Here is a 14,603-nt window from a genome sequence, read left to right as displayed (position 1 = left end):
ATTTTTATCCTTTGCAATGTAACTTAAGCGATAGATGGACGACGACGGGGACGGGGTGGCCGAGTGGTTAAGGCGATGGACTGCTAATCCATTGGGCATTGCCCGCGTGGGTTCGAATCCCATCCCCGTCGCATATTCTTGTTTTTCATTTTTATCCTTTGCAACGTAACTTAAGCGATAGATGGATGAAGACGGGGACGGGGTGGCCGAGTGGTTAAGGCGATGGACTGCTAATCCATTGGGCATTGCCCGCGTGGGTTCGAATCCCATCCCCGTCGCATATGCTTGTTTTTCATTTTTATCCTTTGCAATTTAAATTAAGCGATAGATGGATGTTGAGCGGAACGGGATGGCCGTGTGGTTAAGGCGATGGACTGCTAATCCGTTGGGTATTGCCCGCGTGGGTTCGAATTTCATCCCCATCGCTCATTCTTTTGGTTTTCATTTTTATCCTTTGCAATGTAACTTAAGCGATAGGTGGATGACTACGGGAACGGGGTGGCCGAGTGGTTAAGGCGATGGACTGCTAATCCGTTGGGCATTGCCCGCGTGGATTCTAATCCCATCCCCGTCGCTCATTGTTGTTTTTCATTTTTATCCTTTGCAATGAAACTTAAGCGATAGATGGACGACGACGGGGACGGGGTGGCCGAGTGGTTAAGGCGATGGACTGCTAATCCATTGGGCATTGCCCGCGTGGGTTCGAATCCCATCCCCGTCGCATATTCTTGTTTTTCATTTTTATCCTTTGCAATGTAACTTAAGCGATAGATGGATGAAGACGGGGACGGGGTGGCCGGCCGGTTAAGCCGATGGACTGCTAATCCATTGGGCATTGCCCGCGTGGATTCTAATCCCATCCCCGTCGCTCATTGTTGTTTTTCATTTTTATCCTTTGCAATTTAAATTAAGCGATAGATGGATGGCGACTGGGACGGGGTGGCCGAGTGGTTAAGGCGATGGACTGCTAATCCGTTGGGCATTGCCCGCGTGGGTTCGAATCCCATCCCCGTCGCTCATTCTAGTTTGTCATTTTTATCCTTTGCAATTTAAATTAAGCGATAGATAAATGATGACGGGGACGGGGTGACCGAGTGGTTAAGGCGATGGACTGCTAACCCGTTGGGCATTGCCCGCGTGGGTTCGAATCCCATCCCCGTCGTTCATTCTTGTTTGTCATTTTTATCCTTTGCAATTTAAATTAAGCGATAGATAAATGGTGACGGGGACGGGGTGACCGAGTGGTTAAGGCGATGGACTGCTAACCCGTTGGGCATTTCCCGCGTGGTTTCGAATCCCATCCCCGTCGCTCATTCTTGTTTTTCATTTTTATCCTTTGCAATGAAACTTAAGCGATAGATGGACGACGACGGGGACGGGGTGGCCGAGTGGTTAAGGCGATGGACTGCTAATCCATTGGGCATTGCCCGCGTGGGTTCAAATCCCATCCCCGTCGCATATTCTTGTTTTTAATTTTTATCCTTTGCAATGTAACTTAAGCGATAGATGGATGAGACGGGGACGGGGTGGCCGGCCGGTTAAGCCGATGGACTGCTAATCCATTGGGCATTGCCCGCGTGGATTCTAATCCCATCCCCGTCGCTCATTGTTGTTTTTCATTTTTATCCTTTGCAATGAAACTTAAGCGATAGATGGACGACGACGGGGACGGGGTGGCCGAGTGGTTAAGGCGATGTACTGCTAATCCATTGGGCATTGCCCGCGTGGGTTCGAATCCCATCCCCGTCGCATATTCTTGTTTTTCATTTTTATCCTTTGCAATGTAACTTAAGCGATAGATGGATGAAGACGGGGACGGGGTGACCGGCCGGTTAAGCCGATGGACTGCTAATCCATTGGGCATTGCCCGCGTGGATTCTTATCCCATCCCCGTCGCTCATTGTTGTTTTTCATTTTTATCCTTTGCAATTTAAATTAAGCGATAGATGGATGGCGACTGGGACGGGGTGGCCGAGTGGTTAAGGCGATGGACTGCTTAACCATTGGACATTGTCCGCGTGGTTTCGAATCCCATCCCCGTCGCATATTCTTGTTTTTCATTTTTATCCTTAACAATGTAACTTAAGCGATAGATGGATGCCAGAGGGGACGGGGTGGCCGAGTGGTTAAGGCGATGGACTGCTTAACCATTGGACATTGTCCGCGTGGTTTCGAATCCCATCCCCGTCGCTCATTGTTGTTTTTCATTTTTATCCTTTGCAATGTAACTTAAGCGATAGATGGACGACGACGGGGACGGGGTGGCCGAGTGGTTAAGGCGATGGACTGCTAATCCATTGGGCATTGCCCGCGTGGGTTCGAATCCCATCCCCGTCGCATATTCTTGTTTTTCATTTTTATCCTTTGCAATGTAACTTAAGCGATAGATGGATGAAGACGGGGACGGGGTGGCCGAGTGGTTAAGTCGATGGACTGCTAATCCATTGGGCATTGCCCGCGTGGGTTCGAATCCCATCCCCGTCGCATATTCTTGTTTTTCATTTTTATCCTTTGCAATGTAACTTAAGCGATAGATGGGTTTTGAGGGGAACGGGATGGCCGTGTGGTTAAGGCGATGGACTGCTAATCCGTTAAGCATTGCCCGCGTGGGTTCGAATTTCATCCTTGTCGTTCATTCTTGTTTTTCATTTTTATCCTTTGCAATTTAACTTAAGCGATAGATGGATGAAGACGGGAACGGGGTGGCCGAATGGTTAAGCCGATGGACTGCTAATCCATTGTGCATTGCCCGCGTGGGTTTGAATCCCATCCCCGTCGCTCATTGTTGTTTTTCATTTTTATCCTTTGCAATTTAAATTAAGCGATAGATAAATGGTGACGGGGACGGGGTGACTGAGTGGTTAAGGCGATGGACTGCTAACCAGTTGGGCATTGCCCGCGTGGTTTCGAATCCCATCCCCGTCGCTCATTCTTGTTTGTCATTTTTATCCTTTGCAATTTAACTTAAGCGATAGATGGATGGCGAAGGGGACGGGGTGGCCGAGTGGTTAAGGCGATGGACTGCTTAACCATTGGACATTGTCCGCGTGGTTTCGAATCCCATCCCCGTCGCATATTCTTGTTTTTCATTTTTATCCTTAACAATGTAACTTAAGCGATAGATGGAGCCCAGAGGGGACGGGGTGGCCGAGTGGTTAAGGCGATGGACTGCTAATCCATTGGGCATTGCCCGCGTGGGTTTGAATCCCATCCCCGTCGCTCATTGTTGTTTTTCATTTTTATCCTTTGCAATGTAACTTAAGCGATAGATGGACGACGACGGGGACGGGGTGACCGAGTGGTTAAGGCGATGGACTGCTAATCCATTGGGCATTGCCCGCGTGGGGTCGAATCCCATCCCCGTCGCATATTCTTGTTTTTCATTTTTATCCTTAACAATGTAACTTAAGCGATAGATGGATGAAGACGGGGACGGGGTGGCCGAGTGGTTAAGGCGATTGACTGCTAATCCATTGGGCATTGCCCGCGTGGGTTCGAATCCCATCCCCGTCGCATATTCTTGTTTTTCATTTTTATCCTTTGCAATTTAAATTAAGCGATAGATGGATGTTGAGGGGAACGGGATGGCCGTGTGGTTAAGGCGATGGACTGCTAATCCATTGGGCATTGCCCGCGTGGGGTCGATTTTCATCCCCGTCGCTCATTCTTGTTTTCATTTTTATCCTTTGCAATTTAACTTAAGCGAAAGATAGATGTCGTGGGGGGCGGGATGGCCGTGTGGTTAAGGCGATGGACTGCTAATCCGTTGGGCATTGCCCGCGTGGGTTCGAATTTCATCCCCGTCGCTCATTCTTTTTGTTTTCATTTTTATCCTTTGCAATGTAACTTAAGCGATAGATGGACGACGACTGGGACGGGGTGGCCGAGTGGTTAAGGCGATGGACTGCTAATCCATTGGGTATTGCCCGCGTGGGTTCGAATCCCATCCCCGTCGCATATTATTGTTTTTCATTTTTATCCTTTTCAATGTAACTTAAGCGATAGATAGATGAAGACGGGGACGTTGTGGCCGAGTGGTTAAGGCGATGGACTGCTAATCCGTTGGGCATTGCCCGCGTGGGTGCGAATTTCATCCCCGTTGCTCATTCTTTTTGTTTTCATTTTTATCCTTTGCAATTTAACTTGAGCGATAGATGGATGAAGACGGGGACGGGGTGGCCGAATGGTTAAGCCGATGGACTGCTAATCCATTGGGCATTGCCCGCGTGGGTTTTAATCCCATCCCCGTCGCTCATTGTTGTTTTTCATTGTTATCCTTTGCAATTTAAATTAAGCGATAGATAAATGGTGACGGGGACGGGGTGACCGAGTGGTTAAGGCGATGGACTGCTAACCCGTTGGGCATTGCCCGCGTGGTTTCGAATCCCATCCCCGTCGCTCATTGTTGTTTTTCATTTTTATCCTTTGCAATGTAACTAAAGCGATAGATGGACGACGACGGGGACGGGGTGGCCGAGTGGTTAAGGCAATGGACTGCTAATCCATTGGGCATTGCCCGCGTGGGTTCGAATCCCATCCCCGTCGCATATTATTGTTTTTCATTTTTATCCTTTGCAATGTAACTTAAGCGAAAGATAGCTGTCGTGGGGGGCGGGATGGCCGTGTGGTTAAGGCGATGGACTGCTAATCCGTTGGGCATTGCCCGCGTGGGTTCGAATTTCATCCCCGTCGCTCATTCTTTTTGTTTTCATTTTTATCCTTTGCAATGTAACTTAAGCGATAGATGGACGACGACTGGGACGGGGTGGCCGAGTGGTTAAGGCGATGGACTGCTAATCCGTTGGGCATTGCCCGCGTGGTTTCGAATCCCATCCCCGTCGCTCATTCTTGTTTGTCATTTTTATCCTTTGCAATTTAACTTAAGCGAAAGATGGGTTTTGAGAGGAACGGGATGGCCGTGTGGTTAAGGCGATGGACTGCTAATCCGTTAAGCATTGCCCGCGTGGGTTCGAATTTCATCCTTGTCGCTCATTCTTGTTTTTCATTTTTATCCTTTGCAATTTAACTTAAGCGAAAGATAGATGTCGTGGGGGGCGGGATGGCCGTGTGGTTAAGGCGATGGACTGCTAATCCGTTGGGCATTGCCCGCGTGGGTTCGAATTTCATCCCCGTCGCTCATTCTTTTTGTTTTCATTTTTATCCTTTGCAATGTAACTTAAGCGATAGATGGACGACGACTGGGACGGGGTGGCCGAGTGGTTAAGGCGATGGACTGCTAATCCGTTGGGCATTGCCCGCGTGGTTTCGAATCCCATCCCCGTCGCTCATTCTTGTTTGTCATTTTTATCCTTTGCAATTTAACTTAAGCGATAGATGGATGGCGAAGGGGACGGGGTGGCCGAGTGGTTAAGGCGATGGACTGCTTAACCATTGGACATTGTCCGCGTGGTTTCGAATCCCATCCCCGTCGCTCATTGTTGTTTTTCATTTTTATCCTTTGCAATGTAACTTAAGCGATAGATGGATGAAGACGGGGACGGGGTGGCCGAGTGGTTAAGGCGATGGACTGCTAATCCGTTGGGCATTGCCCGCGTGGGTTCGAATCCCATCCCCGTCGCTCATTCTTGTTTTCATTTTTATCCTTTGCAATTTAACTTAAGCGAAAGATAGATGTCGTGGGGGGCGGGATGGCCGTGTGGTTAAGGCGATGGACTGCTAATCCGTTGGGCATTGCCCGCGTGGGTTAGAATTTCATCCCCGTCGCTCATTCTTTTTGTTTTCATTTTTATCCTTTGCAATGTAACTTAAGCGATAGATGGACGACGACTGGGACGGGGTGGCCGAGTGGTTAAGGCGATGGACTGCTAATCCGTTAGGCATTGCCCGCGTGGGTTCGAATCCCATCCCCGTCGCTCATTCTAGTTTGTCATTTTTATCCTTTCCAATTTAACTTAAGCGATAGATGGGTGTTGAGGGGAACGGGATGGCCGTGTGGTTAGGGCGATGGACTGCTAATCCGTTGGGCATTGCCCGCGTGGGTTCGAATTTCATCCCCGTCGCTCATTCTTGTTTTTCATTTTTATCGTTTGCAATATAACTTAAGCGATAGATGGATGAAGACGGGGACGGGTTGGCCGACTGGTTAAGCCGATGGACTGCTAATCCATTGGGCATTGCCCGCGTGGGTTCGAATTTCATCCACGTTGCTCATTCTTGTTTTTAATTTTTATCGTTTGCAATATAACTTAAGCGATAGATGGATGAAGACGGGGACGGGGTGGCCGACTGGGTAAGCCGATGGACTGCTAATCCATTGGGCATTGCCCGCGTGGATTCGAATCCCATCCCCGTCGCTCATTGTTGTTTTTCATTTTTATCCTTTGCAATTTAAATTAAGCGATAGATAAATGGTGACGGGGACGTGGTGACCGAGTGGTTAAGGCGATGGACTGCTTATCCATTGGGCATTGCCCGCGTGGGTTCGAATCCCATCCCCGTCGCATATTCTTGTTTTTCATTTTTATCCTTTGCAATGTAACTTAAGCGATAGATGGACGAAGACGGGGACGGGGTGGCCGAGTGGTTAAGGCGATGGACTGCTAATCCATTGGGCATTGCCCGCGTGGGTTCGAATCCCATCCCCGTCGCATATTCTTGTTTTTCATTTTTATCCTTAACAATGTAACTTAAGCGATAGATGGATGCCAGAGGGGACGGGGTGGCCGAGTGGTTAAGGCGATGGACTGCTTATCCATTGGGCATTGCCCGCGGGGGTTCGAATCCCATCCCCGTCGCTCATTGTTGTTTTCCATTTTTATCCTTTGCAATGTAATGTAAGCGATAGATGGATGGCGACGGGGACGGGGTGGCCGAGTGGTTAAGGCGATGGACTGCTAATCCATTGGGCATTGCCCGCGTGGGTTCGAATCCCATCCCCGTCGCATATTCTTGTTTTTCATTTTTATCCTTTGCAATGTAACTTAAGCGATAGATGGATGAAGACGGGGACGGGGTGGCCGAGTGGTTAAGGCGATGGACTGCTAATCCATTGGGCATTGCCCGCGTGGGTTCGAATTTCATCCCCGTCGCTCATTCTTGTTTTCATTTTTATCCTTTGCAATTTAACTTAAGCGAAAGATAGATGTCGTGGGGGGCGGGATGGCCGTGTGGTTAAGGCGATGGACTGCTAATCCGTTGGGCATTGCCCGCGTGGGTTCGAATTTCATCCCCGTCGCTCATTCTTTTTGTTTTCATTTTTATCCTTTGCAATGTAACTTAAGCGATAGATGGACGACGACTGGGACGGGGTGGCCGAGTGGTTAAGGCGATGGACTGCTAATCCATTGAGTATTGCCCGCGTGGGTTCGAATCCCATCCCCGTCGCATATTCTTGTTTTTCATTTTTATCCTTTGCAATGTAACTTAAGCGATAGATAGATGAAGACGGGGACGGGGTGGCCGAGTGGTTAAGGCGATGTACTGCTAATCCGTTGGGCATTGCCCGCGTGGGTTCGAATCCCATCCCCGTCGCTCATTCTTGTTTGTCATTTTTATCCTTTGCAATTTAACTTAAGCGATAGATGGATGGCGACGGGGACGGGGTGGCCGAGTGGTTAAGGCGATGGACTGCTTAACCATTTGACATTGTCCGCGTGGTTTCAAATCCCATCCCCGTCGCATATTATTGTTTTTCATTTTTATCCTTAACAATGTAACTTAAGCGATATATGGATGCCAGAGGGGACGGGGTGGCCGAGTGGTTAAGGCGATGGACTGCTTATCCATTGGGCATTGCCCGCGGGGGTTCGAATCCCATCCCCGTCGCTCATTGTTGTTTTCCATTTTTATCCTTTGCAATGTAATGTAAGCGATAGATGGATGGCGACGGGGACGGGGTGGCCGAGTGGTTAAGGCGATGGACTGCTAATCCATTGGGCATTGCCCGCGTGGGTTCGAATCCCATCCCCGTCGCATATTCTTGTTTTTCATTTTTATCCTTTGCAATGTAACTTAAGCGATAGATGGATGAAAACGGGGACGGGGTGGCCGAGTGGTTAAGGCGATGGACTGCTAATCCATTGGGCATTGCCCGCGTGGGTTCGAATTTCATCCCCGTCGCTCATTCTTGTTTTCATTTTTATCCTTTGCAATTTAACTTAAGCGAAAGATAGATGTCGTGGGGGGCGGGATGGCCGTGTGGTTAAGGCGATGGACTGCTAATCCGTTGGGCATTGCCCGCGTGGGTTCGAATTTCATCCCCGTCGCTCATTCTTTTTGTTTTCATTTTTATCCTTTGCAATGTAACTTAAGCGATAGATGGACGACGACTGGGACGGGGTGGCCGAGTGGTTAAGGCGATGGACTGCTAATCCATTGAGTATTGCCCGCGTGGGTTCGAATCCCATCCCCGTCGCATATTCTTGTTTTTCATTTTTATCCTTTGCAATGTAACTTAAGCGATAGATAGATGAAGACGGGGACGGGGTGGCCGAGTGGTTAAGGCGATGGACTGCTAATCCGTTGGGCATTGCCCGCGTGGGTTCGAATCCCATCCCCGTCGCATATTCTTGTTTTTCATTTTTATCCTTTGCAATGTAACTTAAGCGATAGATAGATGAAGACGGGGACGGGGTGGCCGATTGGTTAATGCGATGGACTGCTAATCCGTTGGGCATTGCCCGCGTGGGTGCGAATTTCATCCCCGTCGCTCATTCTTTTTGTTTTCATTTTTATCCTTTGCAATTTAACTTAAGCGATAGATGGATGAAGACGGGGATGGGGTGGCCGAATGGTTAAGCCGATGGACTGCTTAACCATTTGACATTGTCCGCGTGGTTTCAAATCCTATCCCCGTCGCATATTCTTGTTTTTCATTTTTATCCTTAACAATGTAACTTAAGCGATAGATGGATGCCAGAGGGGACGGGGTGGCCGAGTGGTTAAGGCGATGGACTGCTTATCCATTGGGCATTGCCCGCGGGGGTTCGAATCCCATCCCCGTCGCTCATTGTTGTTTTCCATTTTTATCCTTTGCAATGTAATGTAAGCGATAGATGGATGGCGACGGGGACGGGGTGGCCGAGTGGTTAAGGCGATGGACTGCTAATCCATTGGGCATTGCCCGCGTGGGTTCGAATCCCATCCCCGTCGCATATTCTTGTTTTTCATTTTTATCCTTTGCAATGTAACTTAAGCGATAGATGGATGAAGACGGGGACGGGGTGGCCGAGTGGTTAAGGCGATGGACTGCTAATCCATTGGGCATTGCCCGCGTGGGTTCGAATTTCATCCCCGTCGCTCATTCTTGTTTTCATTTTTATCCTTTGCAATTTAACTTAAGCGAAAGATAGATGTCGTGGGGGGCGGGATGGCCGTGTGGTTAAGGCGATGGACTGCTAATCCGTTGGGCATTGCCCGCGTGGGTTCGAATTTCATCCCCGTCGGTCATTCTTTTTGTTTTCATTTTTATCCTTTGCAATGTAACTTAAGCGATAGATGGACGACGACTGGGACGGGGTGGCCGAGTGGTTAAGGCGATGGACTGCTAATCCATTGAGTATTGCCCGCGTGGGTTCGAATCCCATCCCCGTCGCATATTCTTGTTTTTCATTTTTATCCTTTGCAATGTAACTTAAGCGATAGATAGATGAAGACGGGGACGGGGTGGCCGAGTGGTTAAGGCGATGGACTGCTAATCCGTTGGGCATTGCCCGCGTGGGTGCGAATTTCATCCCCGTCGCTCATTCTTTTTGTTTTCATTTTTATCCTTTGCAATTTAACTTAAGCGATAGATGGATGAAGACGGGGACGGGGTGGCCGAATGGTTAAGCCGATGGACTGCTAAACCATTGGGCATTGCCCGCATGGGTTCGAATCCCATCCCCGTCGCTCATTGTTGTTTTTCATTTTTATCCTTTGCAATTTAAATTAAGCGATAGATAAATGGTGACGGGGACGGGGTGACCGAGGGGTTAAGACGATGGACTGCTAACCCGTTGGGCATTGCCCGCGTGGGTTCGAATCCCATCCCCGTCGCATATTTTTATTTTTCATTTTTATCCTTTGCAATTTAAATTAAGCGATAGATGGGTGTTGAGGGGAACGGGATGGCCGTGTGGTTAAGGCGATGGACTGCTAATCCATTGGGCATTGCCCGCGTGGGTTCGAATCCCATCCCCGTCGCATATTCTTGTTTTTCATTTTTATCCTTTGCAATGTAACTTAAGCGATAGATGGATGAAGACGGGGACGGGGTGGCCGAGTGGTTAAGGCTAATCCGTTGGGCATTGCCCGCGTGGGTTCGAATTTCATACCCGTCGCTCATTCTTGATTTTCATTTTTATCCTTTGCAATTTAACTTAAGCGATAGATGGATGGCGACGGGGACGGGGTGGCCGAGTGGTTAAGGCGATGGACTGCTTATCCATTGGGCATTGCCCACGTGGGTTCGAATCCCATCCCCATCGCTCATTGTTGTTTTTCATTTTTATCCTTTGCAATGTAACTTAAGCGATAGATGGATGAAGACGGGGACGGGGTGGCCGAGTGGTTAAGGCGATGGACTGCTATTCCATTGGGCATTGCCCGCGTGGGTTCGGATCCCATCCCCGTCGCATATTTTTGTTTTTCATTTTTTCCTTTGCAATTTAAATTAAGCGATAGAGGGATGTTGAGGGGAACGGGATGGCCGTGTGGTTAAGGCGATGGACTGCTAATCCATTGGGCATTGCCCGCGTGGGGTCGAATTTCATCCCCGTCGCTCATTCTTGTTTTCATTTTTATCCTTTGCAATTTAACTTAAGCGAAAGATAGATGTCGTGGGGGGCGGGATGGCCGTGTGGTTAAGGCGATGGACTGCTAATCCGTTGGGCATTGCCCGCGTGGGTTCGAATTTCATCCCCGTCGCTCATTCTTTTTGTTTTCATTTTTATCCTTTGCAATGTAACTTAAGCGATAGATGGACGACGACGGGGACGGGGTGGCCGAGTGGTTAAGGCGATGGACTGCTAATCCATTGGGCATTGCCCGCGTGGGTTCGTATCCCATCCCCGTCGCATATTCTTGTTTTTCATTTTTATCCTTTGCAATGTAACTTAAGCGATAGATAGATGAAGACGGGGACGGGGTGGCCGAGTGGTTAAGTCGATGGACTGCTAATCCATTGGGCATTGCCCGCGTGGGTTCGAATCCCATCCCCGTCGCATATTCTTGTTTTTCATTTTTATCCTTTGCAATGTAACTTAAGCGATAGATGGGTTTTGAGGGGAACGGGATGGCCGTGTGGTTAAGGCGATGGACTGCTAATCCGTTAAGCATTGCCCGCGTGGGTTCGAATTTCATCCTTGTCGTTCATTCTTGTTTTTCATTTTTATCCTTTGCAATTTAACTTAAGCGATAGATGGATGAAGACGGGAACGGGGTGGCCGAATGGTTAAGCCGATGGACTGCTAATCCATTGTGCATTGCCCGCGTGGGTTTGAATCCCATCCCCGTCGCTCATTGTTGTTTTTCATTTTTATCCTTTGCAATTTAAATTAAGCGATAGATAAATGGTGACGGGGACGGGGTGACTGAGTGGTTAAGGCGATGGACTGCTAACCAGTTGGGCATTGCCCGCGTGGTTTCGAATCCCATCCCCGTCGCTCATTCTTGTTTGTCATTTTTATCCTTTGCAATTTAACTTAAGCGATAGATGGATGGCGAAGGGGACGGGGTGGCCGAGTGGTTAAGGCGATGGACTGCTTAACCATTGGACATTGTCCGCGTGGTTTCGAATCCCATCCCCGTCGCATATTCTTGTTTTTCATTTTTATCCTTAACAATGTAACTTAAGCGATAGATGGAGCCCAGAGGGGACGGGGTGGCCGAGTGGTTAAGGCGATGGACTGCTAATCCATTGGGCATTGCCCGCGTGGGTTTGAATCCCATCCCCGTCGCTCATTGTTGTTTTTCATTTTTATCCTTTGCAATGTAACTTAAGCGATAGATGGACGACGACGGGGACGGGGTGACCGAGTGGTTAAGGCGATGGACTGCTAATCCATTGGGCATTGCCCGCGTGGGGTCGAATCCCATCCCCGTCGCATATTCTTGTTTTTCATTTTTATCCTTAACAATGTAACTTAAGCGATAGATGGATGAAGACGGGGACGGGGTGGCCGAGTGGTTAAGGCGATTGACTGCTAATCCATTGGGCATTGCCCGCGTGGGTTCGAATCCCATCCCCGTCGCATATTCTTGTTTTTCATTTTTATCCTTTGCAATTTAAATTAAGCGATAGATGGATGTTGAGGGGAACGGGATGGCCGTGTGGTTAAGGCGATGGACTGCTAATCCATTGGGCATTGCCCGCGTGGGGTCGATTTTCATCCCCGTCGCTCATTCTTGTTTTCATTTTTATCCTTTGCAATTTAACTTAAGCGAAAGATAGATGTCGTGGGGGGCGGGATGGCCGTGTGGTTAAGGCGATGGACTGCTAATCCGTTGGGCATTGCCCGCGTGGGTTCGAATTTCATCCCCGTCGCTCATTCTTTTTGTTTTCATTTTTATCCTTTGCAATGTAACTTAAGCGATAGATGGACGACGACTGGGACGGGGTGGCCGAGTGGTTAAGGCGATGGACTGCTAATCCATTGGGTATTGCCCGCGTGGGTTCGAATCCCATCCCCGTCGCATATTATTGTTTTTCATTTTTATCCTTTTCAATGTAACTTAAGCGATAGATAGATGAAGACGGGGACGTTGTGGCCGAGTGGTTAAGGCGATGGACTGCTAATCCGTTGGGCATTGCCCGCGTGGGTGCGAATTTCATCCCCGTTGCTCATTCTTTTTGTTTTCATTTTTATCCTTTGCAATTTAACTTGAGCGATAGATGGATGAAGACGGGGACGGGGTGGCCGAATGGTTAAGCCGATGGACTGCTAATCCATTGGGCATTGCCCGCGTGGGTTTTAATCCCATCCCCGTCGCTCATTGTTGTTTTTCATTGTTATCCTTTGCAATTTAAATTAAGCGATAGATAAATGGTGACGGGGACGGGGTGACCGAGTGGTTAAGGCGATGGACTGCTAACCCGTTGGGCATTGCCCGCGTGGTTTCGAATCCCATCCCCGTCGCTCATTGTTGTTTTTCATTTTTATCCTTTGCAATGTAACTAAAGCGATAGATGGACGACGACGGGGACGGGGTGGCCGAGTGGTTAAGGCAATGGACTGCTAATCCATTGGGCATTGCCCGCGTGGGTTCGAATCCCATCCCCGTCGCATATTATTGTTTTTCATTTTTATCCTTTGCAATGTAACTTAAGCGAAAGATAGCTGTCGTGGGGGGCGGGATGGCCGTGTGGTTAAGGCGATGGACTGCTAATCCGTTGGGCATTGCCCGCGTGGGTTCGAATTTCATCCCCGTCGCTCATTCTTTTTGTTTTCATTTTTATCCTTTGCAATGTAACTTAAGCGATAGATGGACGACGACTGGGACGGGGTGGCCGAGTGGTTAAGGCGATGGACTGCTAATCCGTTGGGCATTGCCCGCGTGGTTTCGAATCCCATCCCCGTCGCTCATTCTTGTTTGTCATTTTTATCCTTTGCAATTTAACTTAAGCGAAAGATGGGTTTTGAGAGGAACGGGATGGCCGTGTGGTTAAGGCGATGGACTGCTAATCCGTTAAGCATTGCCCGCGTGGGTTCGAATTTCATCCTTGTCGCTCATTCTTGTTTTTCATTTTTATCCTTTGCAATTTAACTTAAGCGAAAGATAGATGTCGTGGGGGGCGGGATGGCCGTGTGGTTAAGGCGATGGACTGCTAATCCGTTGGGCATTGCCCGCGTGGGTTCGAATTTCATCCCCGTCGCTCATTCTTTTTGTTTTCATTTTTATCCTTTGCAATGTAACTTAAGCGATAGATGGACGACGACTGGGACGGGGTGGCCGAGTGGTTAAGGCGATGGACTGCTAATCCGTTGGGCATTGCCCGCGTGGTTTCGAATCCCATCCCCGTCGCTCATTCTTGTTTGTCATTTTTATCCTTTGCAATTTAACTTAAGCGATAGATGGATGGCGAAGGGGACGGGGTGGCCGAGTGGTTAAGGCGATGGACTGCTTAACCATTGGACATTGTCCGCGTGGTTTCGAATCCCATCCCCGTCGCTCATTGTTGTTTTTCATTTTTATCCTTTGCAATGTAACTTAAGCGATAGATGGATGAAGACGGGGACGGGGTGGCCGAGTGGTTAAGGCGATGGACTGCTAATCCGTTGGGCATTGCCCGCGTGGGTTCGAATCCCATCCCCGTCGCTCATTCTTGTTTTCATTTTTATCCTTTGCAATTTAACTTAAGCGAAAGATAGATGTCGTGGGGGGCGGGATGGCCGTGTGGTTAAGGCGATGGACTGCTAATCCGTTGGGCATTGCCCGCGTGGGTTAGAATTTCATCCCCGTCGCTCATTCTTTTTGTTTTCATTTTTATCCTTTGCAATGTAACTTAAGCGATAGATGGACGACGACTGGGACGGGGTGGCCGAGTGGTTAAGGCGATGGACTGCTAATCCGTTAGGCATTGCCCGCGTGGGTTCGAATCCCATCCCCGTCGCTCATTCTAGTTTGTCATTTTTATCCTTTCCAATTTAACTTAAGCGATAGAT

General features: G+C 48.8%; 51 non-coding genes across 51 annotated transcripts; all 51 read left to right on the top strand.

The window, feature by feature from the left end:
- Positions 1-49: 49 nt before the first annotated feature.
- Positions 50-131, top strand: TRNAS-GCU (transfer RNA serine (anticodon GCU)). Its single transcript has one exon. It is a non-coding gene; the product is annotated as a tRNA-Ser (tRNA).
- A 65-nt stretch (positions 132-196) lies between these two features.
- On the top strand, positions 197-278 carry TRNAS-GCU (transfer RNA serine (anticodon GCU)). Its single transcript has one exon. It is a non-coding gene; the product is annotated as a tRNA-Ser (tRNA).
- Positions 279-639: 361 nt separating this feature from the next.
- TRNAS-GCU (transfer RNA serine (anticodon GCU)) lies at positions 640-721 on the top strand. The gene has a single exon. It is a non-coding gene; the product is annotated as a tRNA-Ser (tRNA).
- Positions 722-933: 212 nt separating this feature from the next.
- On the top strand, positions 934-1,015 carry TRNAS-GCU (transfer RNA serine (anticodon GCU)). The gene has a single exon. It is a non-coding gene; the product is annotated as a tRNA-Ser (tRNA).
- Positions 1,016-1,080: 65 nt separating this feature from the next.
- TRNAS-GCU (transfer RNA serine (anticodon GCU)) lies at positions 1,081-1,162 on the top strand. The gene has a single exon. It is a non-coding gene; the product is annotated as a tRNA-Ser (tRNA).
- A 212-nt stretch (positions 1,163-1,374) lies between these two features.
- TRNAS-GCU (transfer RNA serine (anticodon GCU)) lies at positions 1,375-1,456 on the top strand. Its single transcript has one exon. It is a non-coding gene; the product is annotated as a tRNA-Ser (tRNA).
- Positions 1,457-1,667: 211 nt separating this feature from the next.
- On the top strand, positions 1,668-1,749 carry TRNAS-GCU (transfer RNA serine (anticodon GCU)). The gene has a single exon. It is a non-coding gene; the product is annotated as a tRNA-Ser (tRNA).
- A 506-nt stretch (positions 1,750-2,255) lies between these two features.
- TRNAS-GCU (transfer RNA serine (anticodon GCU)) lies at positions 2,256-2,337 on the top strand. Its single transcript has one exon. It is a non-coding gene; the product is annotated as a tRNA-Ser (tRNA).
- A 65-nt stretch (positions 2,338-2,402) lies between these two features.
- TRNAS-GCU (transfer RNA serine (anticodon GCU)) lies at positions 2,403-2,484 on the top strand. Its single transcript has one exon. It is a non-coding gene; the product is annotated as a tRNA-Ser (tRNA).
- Positions 2,485-3,137: 653 nt separating this feature from the next.
- TRNAS-GCU (transfer RNA serine (anticodon GCU)) lies at positions 3,138-3,219 on the top strand. The gene has a single exon. It is a non-coding gene; the product is annotated as a tRNA-Ser (tRNA).
- A 65-nt stretch (positions 3,220-3,284) lies between these two features.
- TRNAS-GCU (transfer RNA serine (anticodon GCU)) lies at positions 3,285-3,366 on the top strand. Its single transcript has one exon. It is a non-coding gene; the product is annotated as a tRNA-Ser (tRNA).
- Positions 3,367-3,431: 65 nt separating this feature from the next.
- On the top strand, positions 3,432-3,513 carry TRNAS-GCU (transfer RNA serine (anticodon GCU)). The gene has a single exon. It is a non-coding gene; the product is annotated as a tRNA-Ser (tRNA).
- A 360-nt stretch (positions 3,514-3,873) lies between these two features.
- On the top strand, positions 3,874-3,955 carry TRNAS-GCU (transfer RNA serine (anticodon GCU)). The gene has a single exon. It is a non-coding gene; the product is annotated as a tRNA-Ser (tRNA).
- Positions 3,956-4,169: 214 nt separating this feature from the next.
- On the top strand, positions 4,170-4,251 carry TRNAS-GCU (transfer RNA serine (anticodon GCU)). The gene has a single exon. It is a non-coding gene; the product is annotated as a tRNA-Ser (tRNA).
- A 212-nt stretch (positions 4,252-4,463) lies between these two features.
- On the top strand, positions 4,464-4,545 carry TRNAS-GCU (transfer RNA serine (anticodon GCU)). The gene has a single exon. It is a non-coding gene; the product is annotated as a tRNA-Ser (tRNA).
- A 214-nt stretch (positions 4,546-4,759) lies between these two features.
- TRNAS-GCU (transfer RNA serine (anticodon GCU)) lies at positions 4,760-4,841 on the top strand. Its single transcript has one exon. It is a non-coding gene; the product is annotated as a tRNA-Ser (tRNA).
- A 361-nt stretch (positions 4,842-5,202) lies between these two features.
- Positions 5,203-5,284, top strand: TRNAS-GCU (transfer RNA serine (anticodon GCU)). Its single transcript has one exon. It is a non-coding gene; the product is annotated as a tRNA-Ser (tRNA).
- Positions 5,285-5,496: 212 nt separating this feature from the next.
- TRNAS-GCU (transfer RNA serine (anticodon GCU)) lies at positions 5,497-5,578 on the top strand. The gene has a single exon. It is a non-coding gene; the product is annotated as a tRNA-Ser (tRNA).
- A 213-nt stretch (positions 5,579-5,791) lies between these two features.
- On the top strand, positions 5,792-5,873 carry TRNAS-GCU (transfer RNA serine (anticodon GCU)). Its single transcript has one exon. It is a non-coding gene; the product is annotated as a tRNA-Ser (tRNA).
- A 506-nt stretch (positions 5,874-6,379) lies between these two features.
- TRNAS-GCU (transfer RNA serine (anticodon GCU)) lies at positions 6,380-6,461 on the top strand. Its single transcript has one exon. It is a non-coding gene; the product is annotated as a tRNA-Ser (tRNA).
- A 65-nt stretch (positions 6,462-6,526) lies between these two features.
- TRNAS-GCU (transfer RNA serine (anticodon GCU)) lies at positions 6,527-6,608 on the top strand. Its single transcript has one exon. It is a non-coding gene; the product is annotated as a tRNA-Ser (tRNA).
- Positions 6,609-6,673: 65 nt separating this feature from the next.
- TRNAS-GCU (transfer RNA serine (anticodon GCU)) lies at positions 6,674-6,755 on the top strand. Its single transcript has one exon. It is a non-coding gene; the product is annotated as a tRNA-Ser (tRNA).
- Positions 6,756-6,820: 65 nt separating this feature from the next.
- On the top strand, positions 6,821-6,902 carry TRNAS-GCU (transfer RNA serine (anticodon GCU)). Its single transcript has one exon. It is a non-coding gene; the product is annotated as a tRNA-Ser (tRNA).
- A 65-nt stretch (positions 6,903-6,967) lies between these two features.
- Positions 6,968-7,049, top strand: TRNAS-GCU (transfer RNA serine (anticodon GCU)). The gene has a single exon. It is a non-coding gene; the product is annotated as a tRNA-Ser (tRNA).
- A 213-nt stretch (positions 7,050-7,262) lies between these two features.
- Positions 7,263-7,344, top strand: TRNAS-GCU (transfer RNA serine (anticodon GCU)). Its single transcript has one exon. It is a non-coding gene; the product is annotated as a tRNA-Ser (tRNA).
- Positions 7,345-7,409: 65 nt separating this feature from the next.
- Positions 7,410-7,491, top strand: TRNAS-GCU (transfer RNA serine (anticodon GCU)). The gene has a single exon. It is a non-coding gene; the product is annotated as a tRNA-Ser (tRNA).
- A 212-nt stretch (positions 7,492-7,703) lies between these two features.
- Positions 7,704-7,785, top strand: TRNAS-GCU (transfer RNA serine (anticodon GCU)). The gene has a single exon. It is a non-coding gene; the product is annotated as a tRNA-Ser (tRNA).
- Positions 7,786-7,850: 65 nt separating this feature from the next.
- On the top strand, positions 7,851-7,932 carry TRNAS-GCU (transfer RNA serine (anticodon GCU)). Its single transcript has one exon. It is a non-coding gene; the product is annotated as a tRNA-Ser (tRNA).
- Positions 7,933-7,997: 65 nt separating this feature from the next.
- On the top strand, positions 7,998-8,079 carry TRNAS-GCU (transfer RNA serine (anticodon GCU)). The gene has a single exon. It is a non-coding gene; the product is annotated as a tRNA-Ser (tRNA).
- A 213-nt stretch (positions 8,080-8,292) lies between these two features.
- Positions 8,293-8,374, top strand: TRNAS-GCU (transfer RNA serine (anticodon GCU)). The gene has a single exon. It is a non-coding gene; the product is annotated as a tRNA-Ser (tRNA).
- Positions 8,375-8,439: 65 nt separating this feature from the next.
- On the top strand, positions 8,440-8,521 carry TRNAS-GCU (transfer RNA serine (anticodon GCU)). Its single transcript has one exon. It is a non-coding gene; the product is annotated as a tRNA-Ser (tRNA).
- Positions 8,522-8,882: 361 nt separating this feature from the next.
- Positions 8,883-8,964, top strand: TRNAS-GCU (transfer RNA serine (anticodon GCU)). Its single transcript has one exon. It is a non-coding gene; the product is annotated as a tRNA-Ser (tRNA).
- Positions 8,965-9,029: 65 nt separating this feature from the next.
- Positions 9,030-9,111, top strand: TRNAS-GCU (transfer RNA serine (anticodon GCU)). The gene has a single exon. It is a non-coding gene; the product is annotated as a tRNA-Ser (tRNA).
- Positions 9,112-9,176: 65 nt separating this feature from the next.
- TRNAS-GCU (transfer RNA serine (anticodon GCU)) lies at positions 9,177-9,258 on the top strand. Its single transcript has one exon. It is a non-coding gene; the product is annotated as a tRNA-Ser (tRNA).
- A 213-nt stretch (positions 9,259-9,471) lies between these two features.
- TRNAS-GCU (transfer RNA serine (anticodon GCU)) lies at positions 9,472-9,553 on the top strand. The gene has a single exon. It is a non-coding gene; the product is annotated as a tRNA-Ser (tRNA).
- A 214-nt stretch (positions 9,554-9,767) lies between these two features.
- On the top strand, positions 9,768-9,849 carry TRNAS-GCU (transfer RNA serine (anticodon GCU)). Its single transcript has one exon. It is a non-coding gene; the product is annotated as a tRNA-Ser (tRNA).
- A 212-nt stretch (positions 9,850-10,061) lies between these two features.
- Positions 10,062-10,143, top strand: TRNAS-GCU (transfer RNA serine (anticodon GCU)). Its single transcript has one exon. It is a non-coding gene; the product is annotated as a tRNA-Ser (tRNA).
- Positions 10,144-10,345: 202 nt separating this feature from the next.
- On the top strand, positions 10,346-10,427 carry TRNAS-GCU (transfer RNA serine (anticodon GCU)). The gene has a single exon. It is a non-coding gene; the product is annotated as a tRNA-Ser (tRNA).
- A 65-nt stretch (positions 10,428-10,492) lies between these two features.
- TRNAS-GCU (transfer RNA serine (anticodon GCU)) lies at positions 10,493-10,574 on the top strand. Its single transcript has one exon. It is a non-coding gene; the product is annotated as a tRNA-Ser (tRNA).
- Positions 10,575-10,933: 359 nt separating this feature from the next.
- TRNAS-GCU (transfer RNA serine (anticodon GCU)) lies at positions 10,934-11,015 on the top strand. The gene has a single exon. It is a non-coding gene; the product is annotated as a tRNA-Ser (tRNA).
- A 65-nt stretch (positions 11,016-11,080) lies between these two features.
- On the top strand, positions 11,081-11,162 carry TRNAS-GCU (transfer RNA serine (anticodon GCU)). Its single transcript has one exon. It is a non-coding gene; the product is annotated as a tRNA-Ser (tRNA).
- Positions 11,163-11,815: 653 nt separating this feature from the next.
- Positions 11,816-11,897, top strand: TRNAS-GCU (transfer RNA serine (anticodon GCU)). Its single transcript has one exon. It is a non-coding gene; the product is annotated as a tRNA-Ser (tRNA).
- Positions 11,898-11,962: 65 nt separating this feature from the next.
- On the top strand, positions 11,963-12,044 carry TRNAS-GCU (transfer RNA serine (anticodon GCU)). Its single transcript has one exon. It is a non-coding gene; the product is annotated as a tRNA-Ser (tRNA).
- Positions 12,045-12,109: 65 nt separating this feature from the next.
- TRNAS-GCU (transfer RNA serine (anticodon GCU)) lies at positions 12,110-12,191 on the top strand. Its single transcript has one exon. It is a non-coding gene; the product is annotated as a tRNA-Ser (tRNA).
- A 360-nt stretch (positions 12,192-12,551) lies between these two features.
- On the top strand, positions 12,552-12,633 carry TRNAS-GCU (transfer RNA serine (anticodon GCU)). Its single transcript has one exon. It is a non-coding gene; the product is annotated as a tRNA-Ser (tRNA).
- A 214-nt stretch (positions 12,634-12,847) lies between these two features.
- Positions 12,848-12,929, top strand: TRNAS-GCU (transfer RNA serine (anticodon GCU)). The gene has a single exon. It is a non-coding gene; the product is annotated as a tRNA-Ser (tRNA).
- A 212-nt stretch (positions 12,930-13,141) lies between these two features.
- Positions 13,142-13,223, top strand: TRNAS-GCU (transfer RNA serine (anticodon GCU)). The gene has a single exon. It is a non-coding gene; the product is annotated as a tRNA-Ser (tRNA).
- A 214-nt stretch (positions 13,224-13,437) lies between these two features.
- TRNAS-GCU (transfer RNA serine (anticodon GCU)) lies at positions 13,438-13,519 on the top strand. Its single transcript has one exon. It is a non-coding gene; the product is annotated as a tRNA-Ser (tRNA).
- Positions 13,520-13,880: 361 nt separating this feature from the next.
- On the top strand, positions 13,881-13,962 carry TRNAS-GCU (transfer RNA serine (anticodon GCU)). Its single transcript has one exon. It is a non-coding gene; the product is annotated as a tRNA-Ser (tRNA).
- Positions 13,963-14,174: 212 nt separating this feature from the next.
- On the top strand, positions 14,175-14,256 carry TRNAS-GCU (transfer RNA serine (anticodon GCU)). Its single transcript has one exon. It is a non-coding gene; the product is annotated as a tRNA-Ser (tRNA).
- A 213-nt stretch (positions 14,257-14,469) lies between these two features.
- On the top strand, positions 14,470-14,551 carry TRNAS-GCU (transfer RNA serine (anticodon GCU)). Its single transcript has one exon. It is a non-coding gene; the product is annotated as a tRNA-Ser (tRNA).
- Positions 14,552-14,603: the final 52 nt, after the last annotated feature.

The sequence above is a fragment of the Leiobunum rupestre genome, chromosome 4 (assembly GCF_980474605.1).
Source record: "Leiobunum rupestre chromosome 4, qqLeiRupe1.1.hap1, whole genome shotgun sequence".
In the NCBI taxonomy this organism is placed as follows: domain Eukaryota; kingdom Metazoa; phylum Arthropoda; class Arachnida; order Opiliones; family Sclerosomatidae; genus Leiobunum; species Leiobunum rupestre.
The sequence above is the reverse complement of the archived record's forward strand: the minus strand, read 5'-3'. Positions and strand labels throughout refer to the sequence as shown.